Consider the following 12,022-nt stretch of genomic DNA (forward strand, 5'->3'; position numbering starts at 1 on the left):
GTGTAGTATACATGGGGTAACGACAAGTGATTAACACCTCACGACCTCCTCCCGATCGATCGGATGAAAATCAAACCTGTTTGAAATCCTGAGCATCGCATCCGAGCATTGGATCGTATAGTGTGAGAACAGGAATCGTAAGCTGCGTGCTGTTTACCCCTGCGATTCACTCATACAGTGTGAGCAGCAGCTGAATACCGCGATTGAAAAAATCGCACAGTGTATGCCCAGCTTTAGTGTGGGGCTCCTAAAGCCATTTTATTATTATTATTATTATTATTATTATTATTATTAAAGGACCTGTGACCCACCAGTTGAGAATCACTGGTTTCGAGCCATAGAAAAGTTAAGGTTTCTGGATGTAACATTTAATTCAATATAACACTCAGAACATGGTGTTAAATTTCACGAATCTATTTGACAGAGGGCTCAAACTTCAGATTTGTTCATTTGGTGTGTAAAGGGACATTTAGTGGCAGAATTAAGAAAATCTGAGGCCAAAGGACATGGGTCATGGGTTGACTTGGCGCAGATTGACCCTTTTGTTTTTGGTTCCAAAATGTACTGATACTGTTTTCTCCCCCTGTTTCTTTTCAGGAGTAGTGAGGTGATGGTGAACACGCAATGTTTGCTGGAGCTTTTCCGGTTCTGCTGGTTTTGTCAGAGAGAGTGCTGTACTACCATTGAGGGCAACGAGAAGCTGTCTTCAATCACACAGGACTGCCAGAGTTGTGGCTACCACAGAGACTGGAGGAGTCATCCTCCCACAAGTTTATTGAGTGATGAAGAAGCAAGCCTTTCAGAAGAAGAAGAGAAAAAGAAAAGAAAGAGGAAGTCTGATAGTTCAGATGAGTGGGAGCCATGTTTAGATGAAGAGGCCACAGACTCTGATGTGTCCATGGATGAAGACCTGTTCACAGCTTTAAAGGAGGATGGTGAGGGTGAACTTGTGGTGTGGTGTGGTGTACACAATGTGAGACCGAGGCCTCGCTCTCCTGTTCTGTCCTTCAACACAAAAAAGTATTCTGCTGTTCTCAGTGCAGTGCAGGTGACGACATTCAAACACATAATTTTGAAACCCTGCCTCTTCAGTTTGATGATGTTGCCAGTTTTCAGACACATGTTGAGCAGGAGCACAGAGCCAAACCATTCAATGTATTGTGTCAGGATTGTGGCAAGTTTGTTAGAGCAAATAAAGAGCATGTCTGTGAACACAAAATCAAATTAATTGTCTGTTCAGACTGCGGGAAAAGGTTCCTCACTGAGGTCGGCTTAAAGACGCACTACAATCAGCTCCATTCTGATTATGATCATCCATGTAAATACTGTCTGAAGGTCTTCAAAACCAAGTCTGCAAAACTGGAACATGAGCAGACTCATCCTAAAGAAACTCAACCATACAGCTGTCCAGATTGTTCACAGAAGTTTAGCAGGATTCACAAACACAATAAACATGTTAAGTCCCACCGAGGTCCACATAAATGTGTGTGTGATGTCTGCAAGAAAGGCTTTAGGACTATTACCAGGTTGAGGAGGCATAAACTCATCCACTCTGGTGAAAAGCCTTTCAAATGCCAAGTGTGTGAGCATTCCTTTAACCAACTAGCAAACCTCACTTCCCACATGCGTGTCCACACTGGAGAGAAACCTTTCACATGTGAGCAATGTGGAGAGTCATTCAGTCACAACGTCAGTCTGAAGAACCACAAGCAACGACACCATGACTCTGGTTTGACTCAGGAGGAAGAAATAATGAGTGACCTAGAGGAAGGCGATGTATAAATGGTGGCAGTTCTGTAGTAAAGCGTTGGTTAATAGTTCATGAGGAAAAATTATGTCTGGAGTCTTACATCTATAAATGTTATAAGATTAGATAAAACTTTATTGATCCCTTTGGGAGGGTTCCCTCAGGGAAATAAAAATTCCAGTAACATCATTACAGGATAAACAGAGAATAGAAAATAGAGAAAACTTCTAGATAAATTATTTACATATATTAAAAAAAAAAGATATGAAAAAAGTCTATTAAGAAGGATGCAGATATTTACTCAGTAAACAACTTTAATTTTTAATTCACAGACCCGTTTTCAACCTTATAAAGCCTGCCTTGTCAAAACTGCCACGTAGTCTTCTCCTGTTATTTGTATCATACATACTCTCTGCTGTCTCTCTTGCCGACACAATAAATAGAAATTACAGAACCATTCCTGGAAGAATTCTTTTTTTTTTTTATTTCAAAAAAGTGGTTCAACATGACCACTTTACACATTTTTATAAATCACAGTTGTGTTGCAGCCAAATCACAGCACTGCTGACGTTCAGGACAACAGCTCTCATGTTTGTGCGATATGGTGTTCATGATTTTGTATTGGTTTATTTATTAACAGAGAACATTACTCACCCAAAGCAGACATTAGTTAACATGATACAAACATGAAAAGCATAACAAACAAGATCAACTGTGAGCTACTGCTCACTTACATATCCCCCCGCTCTTGCTTGTGTCAGAACGCAAGCAATCGAAAGAAGAGGACACTTACTATGAATGTTGACTTCAACAAATAATTAACCCTGAAATAAGTGAGTAAAGAGCAGTGTTCTCCCAGGTATTTCAAATCGCATCCTGCTAAACTGTCATTTTGAAATCGCATTTTAGATTGGATTAGATTAGATAAATCTTTATTGATCCCTTTGGGTGGGTTCCCTCAGGGAAATTAAGATTTTGCTTCTTGAAGTAGCATCAAAATCCACCCTCTGTGTTTTGTAAATACATTCAATCAGTAAACAGGTTTATGATGTACAGTTAGGTCCATATATATTTGGACACTGACACAAATTTAGTTTTTTTACCTGTTTACTGAAACATATTCAAGTTATAGTTATATAATGGACATGGGCATAAAGTCCAGACTTTCAGCTTTCATTTGAGGATATCCACATTAAAACTGGATGAAGGGTTTAGGAGTTTCAGCTCCTTAACATGTGCCACCCTGTTTTTAAAGGGACCAAAAGTAATTGGACAATTGACTCAAAGGCTATTTCATGGGCAGGTGTGGGGAATTCCTTCGTTATGTCATTCTCAATTAAGCAAATAAAAGGCCTGGAGTTGATTTGAGGTGTGGTGCTTGCATTTGGAAGATTTTGCTGTGAAGAAAACATACAATCAAAGGAGCTCTCCATGCAGGTGAAACAAGCCATCCTTAAGCTGCGAAAACAGAAAAAAAAACATCCGAGAAATTGCTACAATATTAGGAGTGGCAAAACCTACAATTTGGTACATCCTGAAAAAGAAAGAAAGAAAGAAAGAAAGAAAGAAAGAAAGAAAGAAAGAAAGAAAGAAAGAAAGCAAGCACTGGTGAACTCATCCATGCAAAAAGACCTGGACACTCACAGAAGACAACAGTAGTGGATGATCGCAGAATAATTTCCATGGTGAAGAGAAACCTCTTCACAACAGCCAACCAAGTGAACAACACTCTCCAGGAGGTAGGCGTATCAATATCCAAATCTACCATAAAGAGAAGACTGCATGAAAATAAATACAGAGGGTTCACTGCACAGTGCAAGCCACTCATAAGCCTCAAGAATAAAAAGGCTAGATTGGACTTTGCTAAAAACATCTAAAAAAGCCAGCACAGTTCTGGAAGAACATTCTTTGGACAGATGAAACCAAGATCAACCTCTACCAGAATGATGGAAAGAAAAAAGTATGGTGAAGGCATGGTACAGCTCATGATCCAAAGCATACCACATCATCTGTAAAACATGGCGGAGGCAGTGTGATGGCTTGGGCATGCATGGCTGCCAGTGGCACTGGGTCACTAGTGTTTATTGATGATGTGACACAGGACAGAAGCAGCCAGGTGAATTCTGAGGTATTCAGAGACATACTGTGTGCTCAAATGCAGCCAAACTGACTGGTCGGCATTTCATAATACAGATGGACAATGACCCAAAACATAAAGCCAAAGCAACCCAGGAGTTTATTAAAGCAAAGAAGTGGAATATTCTTGAATGGCCGAGTCAGTCACCTGATCTCAACCCAATTGAGCATGCATTTCACTTGTTAAAGACTAAACTTCAGACAGAAAGGCCCACAAACAAACAGCAACTGAAAACCGCTGCAGTAAAGGCCTGGCAGAGCATTAAAAAGTAGGAAACACAGCATCTGGTGATGTCCATGAGTTCAAGACTTCAGGCAGTCATTGCCAACAAAGGGTTTTCAACCAAGTATTAGAAATGAACATTTTATTTACAATTATTTAATTTGTCCAATTACTTTTGAGCCCCTGAAATGAAGGGATTGTGTTTAAAAAATGCTTTAGTTCCTCACATTTTTATGCAATCATTTTGTTCAACCAACTGAATTAAAGCTGAAAGTCTGAACTTCAACTGCATCTGAATTTTGTTCACAATTCATTGTGGTAATGTACAGAACCAAAATTAGAAAAATGTTGCCTCTGTCCAAATATTTATGGACCTAACTGTACCTGATATACACCGGTACATCATAACATGCACAGTTGCACACCATGCAGCTACTAACCTGCATGGACAGTAGGGACACTAGAGTCGAGACCCACTGTTTATCAGTGTTTACTGCATATAGATCTACACATGACTAGGCCTACTAATAATAAATCTGATTCATCCAGTGTTCATCACCACCAGAACAACCACATGGTAATTATTGGAGCAAAAATGAAACCCACTGATTTTTAATAAATGACATTTGATCTGACATTTAGACAGTTTAGTCCAGTTTACACCTGGAGGATGCTCTGGACTCTTACAGTAATGCTTTTATGGTTGAGGACTACAGTTGACTTGCTAACTTTAGGACTGCAGTTGTCATGAACAATTTTGCACTCAAGTTTCCATCAATGAAGATGTAGACAACATCATGAAGACAACATCAATGAAACTGTCTTCATGTTAAAACTGTTAATGTTATAGTCATGCTGTCTGTTGTTGCCCAAATGCGGATGGGTTCCCTTTTGAGTCTGGTTCCTCCCGAGGTTTCTTCCTCATGTCGTCTGAGGGAGTTTTTCCTTGCTACCGTTGCCACAGGCTTGCTCATTGGGGATAGATTAGGGACAAAATTAGCTCATGTTTTAAGTCATTCAGATTCTGTAAAGCTGCTTTGCGACAATTTTTATTGTTAAAAGTGATATACAAATAAACTTGACTTGACAGTTCATTGGTTCCCTTGTTATCACCCACTTCATATTGTCTTTCAATAATTACACTGAATAAGTGTATGTTTTAAAGATTATACTTCTGCATTTATTGAGGTACATGTAAATATTTTCTCTACATTTTGCAGTGGCCAGCTTAGAATAAAAATCCACAAACCAATCTGTTTCCAATTCTCTGTGGCTGGTGGTGCGCTATCGGCGTTGAGTGGGACTGTCGTGAACTAACATCTGTTTCTGTCTTGGGGGCTCGAAAAGATAACCATTTACTCTGGAACATCTTTGATAATCATCTGCTCCTTCATCTGACATATATGAATCCCAATCACGATCAGAATTCTCTCCAAAATGTGATTCCATATCGAGACTGGTCTAACCACTGCTGTGCATGGGAACAAAATTGATACCTGGATCCTTGTTATACGTGTGTAGTCACGCACCCCTTCAGGATCTTCTGGTTTGGTCTCGGCAGATTCCGTGAAAATTGGCTGATTTTATTGGTTTTCCATCAATTTATGGCCTTTTGGATCAGCTATGGTTTGAAAACACATGGTCAATCAACATAATGTTTGCTGCTTTGTACAAGGAAAAAAGTGTGGTTTAGGGACCTTACATTCACTTTAAGGTTATGCTTCATGCTGAGGTAATCCTCCTTCATTATTCCATCCAGTTTGTGCAATGCATCAGCTCCACTAGCAGCAAAACAGACCCAGACCATGATGCTACCACCATGATGCTTTCCAGTTGGTCAAGTGTTTTTGAGATTGAATGCCTCACCTTTTATTCCTCCAAACATACCTCTGGACACTATGGCCAAACTCCAGACGTTTTCTAAGTCCATGTGGTCAGCTGAAGATTCATTGAAAGGACTTGATGTTACATATCCCTAGTATTTGCACCATTTGTAGGACGGGTGGGTGCTACACAGCTTTTACAGCGGGACACATCGTCAGTTGTGTACCTGAGCATCACCGGGTGTTTCGGCCACTTAACACAATACACCCTCTGCTGAGGCAGGCCCACCACAGGTTGATCAGGCCTGGGTGTGTGTCCCGCTGCTAGCTGTTCCTAGCAGCCCAGATGGTATCGCCTCTCTTCAGCCATAACCAATGGCTTGTTCTCTCTGCAGTGTTGGCCAGTTCTTTGATGGCTTGTCTGTGCGTCTGCCCCCTGACTCCAATCTCCCTAAGGAGCTTTGCTGTTGTGCTTGCCACAAAGCCCCTGCAGCCCACCTCCACTGGACGCACCCTTATCTTCCAACTTTTGTCCTCTGCCTCAGCTGCAAGGTCAGAATAATGCAGCTTCTTGCGCTCAAAGGCTTCTTCAAGGGCATCCTCCCAGGGAACTGTTAGCTCAATGATGTAGGCGAGCCGGCAGGAATTAGACCAGAGGACGATGTCTGGATGAAGGGTTGTTATTGCAATCTCTGGAGGGAAGATGAGCCTCTGGTCTAGATCCACTCTCATCTGCCAGTCCCTGGCTGCATTCAGTGGGGACAGATCCATGCTTGAGGGCCCCCCCTACGCTTATCTCCCTCCCGCACAAACAATGGCTGGTGACTGTGCGCATTCTGGATGCTGACGAGCTTGCTGTTAGTTGCTACTCTCTTGCGCTCAAGTTTGTCGGCCAAACACTTGAGAACTTGGTTATGTCTCCAAGTGTATCTGCCTTGAGTGAGGCTAGTCTTGCAGCCAACCAGAATGTGTTTGAGTGTTGCAGGAGTTGTACACAGGGGGCAAGATGGGTCCTTTCCAAGCCACAGGTGCAGATTAGTGGGAGAGGGTAGGACATTATATGTAGCTCGGATGATGAAACTCAACCGGTTGGACTCCATGCCCCAAAGCTCGCTCCATGTTAGTTTCTTCCTCTCAACCCCCTCCTACCTCATCCAGCGGCCCTGTTTGGCTTGTGCCACAGCTTTGGAGCATCTGGCTGCTTCTTCCTGTCATCGCACTTCCTCCACCACCAAAGTGCGACGCTCAGTTATAGATGCCTTCTGCCAGAGAGGTGTCATAGCTCCAAGGCCAAATCCTGCTCTTCCTTGTTGGATGTGGCCCACTACGTCCCGGTGCAGGAGGGCAGATTTGGCCTGTAGCACCGCTGTGGCAGGGGTCCACTTCCTCCCAGTTGCTAGGGTAGTTACCCAGTTACCATGGGGTCCCAGGAGTTGGCAAGGGACATGTCCAGCCTCACCTTCGCACACTTAAAATCTTCCACCAGACTTAAGATAGGCAGTGACAGGGCTCCTTTACAGTACAGTCCAACACTGCTGACGCACTTTGGAAGCCCAAGCCATTTCCTCACATACGTGTTCACTAGCCTTTCCAAGCGATTGGCATGGCTAAGTGAAACCTCGTACATGGTCAATGGCCACAGCAGCCTGGGTAGCAGCCCAAACTGGTAACACCACAGCTTCAGCTTCCCTGGCAGTGCAGTGTTGTCAATTTGCTTAAGGCCATTAGCCACATCCTGCTGAAGTTGCTGAAGTTGCTGAGTGTCTTTGAGGTCTGCATTATACCATCGCCCAAGGCTCTTAATGGGCTTCTCGAGGACTGTTGGAATTGGTTCCTCGCTGATGTAAAATTGCTCGCCTCTTAGTTGGCCTTCCACAATGGAGATGCTGCATGACTTGCTTGGTTTGAACTGCATTCTTGCCCATTCAATGTTTTCTTGGAGTTTGTGGAGCAATCGTCTGGTGCAAGGTTTTGTTGTTGTAATGATGGTCATGTCGTCCATGTAGGCCCTTACTGGTGGAAGACGCAGGCCGCTCTTGGTCCTCTCACCTCCCACCACCCAACGAGATGCCCGTATTATTAGTTCCATAGCCATGATGAAGGCCAACGGTGAAATTGTGCAGCCTGCCATGATGCCAATTTCCAGATGTTGCCAGGCAGTGGTGGTGTTTTCAACCGTTATACAAAACTGGAGATCCTGAAAGTAGCCCTTGACCAATTTTGTGATGTGCTCTGGTACCCCAAAGTAACTGAAAGCTATCCACAAGATGTTGTGAGGGACTGACCCAAAGGCATTTGCAAGGTCTAGAAAGATCACATGCAGGTCTCTACACTCTTTCTTGGCCAATTGTATCTGATGCCAGATCATATTGGCATGCTCCATGCATCCTGAGAACCCCTGGATGCCAGCCTTCTGCACTGATGTATCAATGAAGTTGTTTCTTTGCAGGTATGTAGAGAGCCGTTGGGCCAAGACTCTGAAGAATATCTTTCCCTCTACGTTCAGAAGGCTGATCTGGCGGAATTGACTGATGGTTGCAGAGTCCTTTTCTTTAGGGATCAGAATTCCTCCTGCCCTTCTCCATGCCTTTGGAATCACTCCCTTCCGCCAGGCCACCTTCATTAGTTTCCAGAGGTACTTGAGAACTTCAGGAGCGTTCGCACAACCACTTTAAGGTTATGCTTCATGCTGAGGTAATCCTCCTTCATTATTCCATCCAGTTTGTGCAATGCATCAGCTCCACTAGCAGCAAAACAGACCCAGACCATGATGCTACCACCATGATGCTTTCCAGTTGGTCAAGTGTTTTTGAGATTGAATGCCTCACCTTTTATTCCTCCAAACATACCTCTGGTCACTATGGCCAAACTCCAGACGTTTTCTAAGTCCATGTGGTCAGCTGAAAACTTTAGTCAAACTTAAAAGTGTCAAATTTGGAGCAGGGCCTTATTTCTTGGAAAGTGGCCTCTCGGTACATGGTGATGGAAAACTCGCTTGACAGTGACACTGGTGCTCCAGCAGTTTCCAGCTCATACAAAATCCACATTCAAATGCTTCGCAAACAGTGTATATAGCCTGGAAATTCAAACACTGTATTTCAGCAAAACTAAAACTTCGCTTTTTTTTATTATGGTAGTGTTCATCTCTAAAACTGTCATCATAAAAAAATCGTTTAATTTTACTCTAGCTCGTCAGTTGACATGAATCTTTAGCTTCTGTCATTCCATATCCTTCAGCTTGTAAACAAATGCGCAGTCACAGCTGTCCATGAGTGGCTCAAAGCACAAGTTGACAAGTGTATTGATGTGAGTAGTATAAAAGTGAGTTACACTTGGGAACTGTACAGGGAATATAGTAGTGAAAAATGCCAATTCTCCTGTAATAGGCTTTTAAAGCATTTGATTAACCGATTCAACCAGCCTGTCTGTGTGTGTATGGTAAACACTAATATGAAACACCAGTAAAGTTTTTTCATCGGTTTTCATTGATCTGGAAAGTTTTCCAGAGCTACTTGTTGGAGGAGCACCAGCTCTCTATGGTCTCCACCGAGGACGCTGGAGACACCGGGGGAAGCGAGCCGGCGCGCTCATCAGGCTGAGGCAGCGGGGGTTTCGCACTGCGTTCCTGGCTAACGTCCGCTCTCTGGCCAACAAGATGGACAAACTGCTGCTCCTCAACACAACATGGATTTTAACAGATCTGCTGCCTTGTGCTTCACCGAAACCTGGCTCTGTGAGCACATCCCGGACACTTCTCTCCACCTGCCTGGATTTCACCTGCACCGAGTGGACCGCGAAACGGAGCTCACAGGGAAAACAAGGGGAGGCGGAGTCTGCTTTTACATTAAAGAAGGTTGGTGTACTGATGTCACGGTTCTAAACAAATCATGCAGTCCTTATCTGGAGACATTATTCATTAACTGCAAACCGTTTTATGCTCCACGAGAGTTTTCCTCGTTTATTCTGGTTGGAGTCTACACCCCTCCTCAGGCTTGTGTTACTGAGGCATTACAACACCTGGCTGACCAGATAAAACAACATGGAGAAAAAACACCCGGACTCTTTGCTCATTGCTTTGGCAGACTTTAACAGAGCAAACCTCAGCCATGAACTGCCAAAATATAAACAGCACCTTAAGTGTCCCACCAGGGACACTAACACTCTGGACCATTGTTACACTGTTTTAAAGGGCTCATAACCCTCTGTCCCCCATGCAGCCTTGGGACTATCTGATCACTGCATTGTTCATCTTATCCCGACCTACAGGCAGAAGCTGAAATCTACTAAGCCTGTAGTCAAGATGGTGAGGAGATGATCCGATGAGGCCAAAGTGGAACTACAAGCCTGCTTTGACTGCACTGATTGGAGTGTTTTTGAGGCTGCAGCTTCAGACCTGCATGAACTGACTGATACTGTGACATCTTACATCGGTTTTTGTGAGGATACGTGTGCGTGACATCTTACATCAGTTTTTGTGAGGATATGTGTGTGTGCCCACCAAGACCTTCTGCACATACAACAACAAACAACCGTGGTTCACTGCAAAACTCAGGCAGCTTCGCCAGGCCAAGGAGGAGGCCTACAGAAGTGGGGACAGAGTCCTGTACAAACAGGCCAGAAACACACTGACGAAAGCAGTGAAAGCAGATAAGAGGAGCTACGCTGAAAGGATCAAAAATAGCCTTTCAGCCAATGATCCGGCGTCACTGTGGAGAGGCCTGAAGAACATCACCAACTACAGGAGACCATCCCCCAACACTGCAATGAACCATGAACTGGCTGACGAGTTGAAAGTGTTCTACTGCAGATTTGACACATTCACACCTCTTCCCCCCCCAGACATTAAAGACCCATTTACACCCCCTGCTATTCTGCCTCCTCTCGCCTCTGACCCCACACCAGCACTCAAGATCTGTGAAGAGGATGTTTGTCAGCTTTTTTGCAGACAGATCAGGAAGGCACCCGGCCCAGACGGTGTGTCGCCCTCCTGTCTGAAGGTCTGTGCTGATCAGCTGGCCCCCATCTTCACCCAGATCTTCAATAGATCCCTGGAGCTGTGTGAAGTCCCCTCATACTTCAAATGCTCCACAATAATCCCGGTTCCCAAGAAAACCACCATCACAGGACTGAATGACTACAGGCCTGTAGCCCTCACATCTGTAGTCATGAAGTCCTTCAAGAGACTGGTGTTGTCTCACCTGAAGGACATCACAGACCCTCTGCTGGACCCCCTGCAGTTTGCCTACCGGGCAAACAGGTCAGCGGATGATGCAATCAATATGAGACTGCACTACATCCTGCAACACCTTGACTCTGCAGGGACATATGCCAGGATCCTGTTCGTGGACTTCAGTTCGGCATTCAACACAATCATTCCAGACATCCTCCACATCAAACTCACCCAGTTCACTGTGCCCTCCTTCTCCACCTGTCAGTGGATTATAAACTTCCTGACTGACAGGAAGCAGCAGGTGAGCCTGGGGAGCATCACATCCAGCACCCAGACTATCAGCACTGGTGCCCCCCAGTGGTGTGTGCTCTCCCCACTGCTATTCTCCCTTTACACCAACGACTGCACCTCAAGTGACCTGTCTGTTAAACTCCTGAAATTTGCAGACAACACAATGGTCATCGGCCTCATCCGAGATGGTGACAAGTCTGCATACAGACGGGAGGTTGAACAGCTGGTCTGTTGGTGCGGTCAGAACAGTCTGGAGCTGAACACGCTCAAAACTGTGGAGATGACAGTGGACTTTAGGAGGAGCCCCCCCCCGCCCTGCCACCCATCACCAACAACACTGTGACTGCTGTTGAAACCTTCAGATTTCTGGGCTCCACAATCTCCTGGAACCTGAAGTGGGAGACCAACACAGTCACCATCATCAAAAAGGCCCAGCAGAGGTTGTACTTTCTGCGCCAGCTCAGGGAGTTCAACCTGTCTAAGGAGCTGCTGACACAATTCTACTCTGCCATCATTCAGTCTGTTCTCTGCTCTTCCATCACTGTTTGGTTTGGATCAGTCACCAAGCAGGACAAGAACAGACTGCAACGGACAATAAGGTCTGCAGAGAAAATTATTGGTGTCAGCCTGCC

General features: G+C 44.5%; 1 pseudogene; it reads left to right on the plus strand.

Annotated features, from left to right (window-relative positions):
- The first annotated feature begins 603 nt into the window (after positions 1-603).
- LOC132889519 (gastrula zinc finger protein XlCGF26.1-like) lies at positions 604-1,825 on the plus strand (annotated as a pseudogene).
- Positions 1,826-12,022: the final 10,197 nt, after the last annotated feature.

The sequence above is a fragment of the Neoarius graeffei genome, chromosome 1, assembly GCF_027579695.1.
Source record: "Neoarius graeffei isolate fNeoGra1 chromosome 1, fNeoGra1.pri, whole genome shotgun sequence".
NCBI lineage: Eukaryota > Metazoa > Chordata > Actinopteri > Siluriformes > Ariidae > Neoarius > Neoarius graeffei.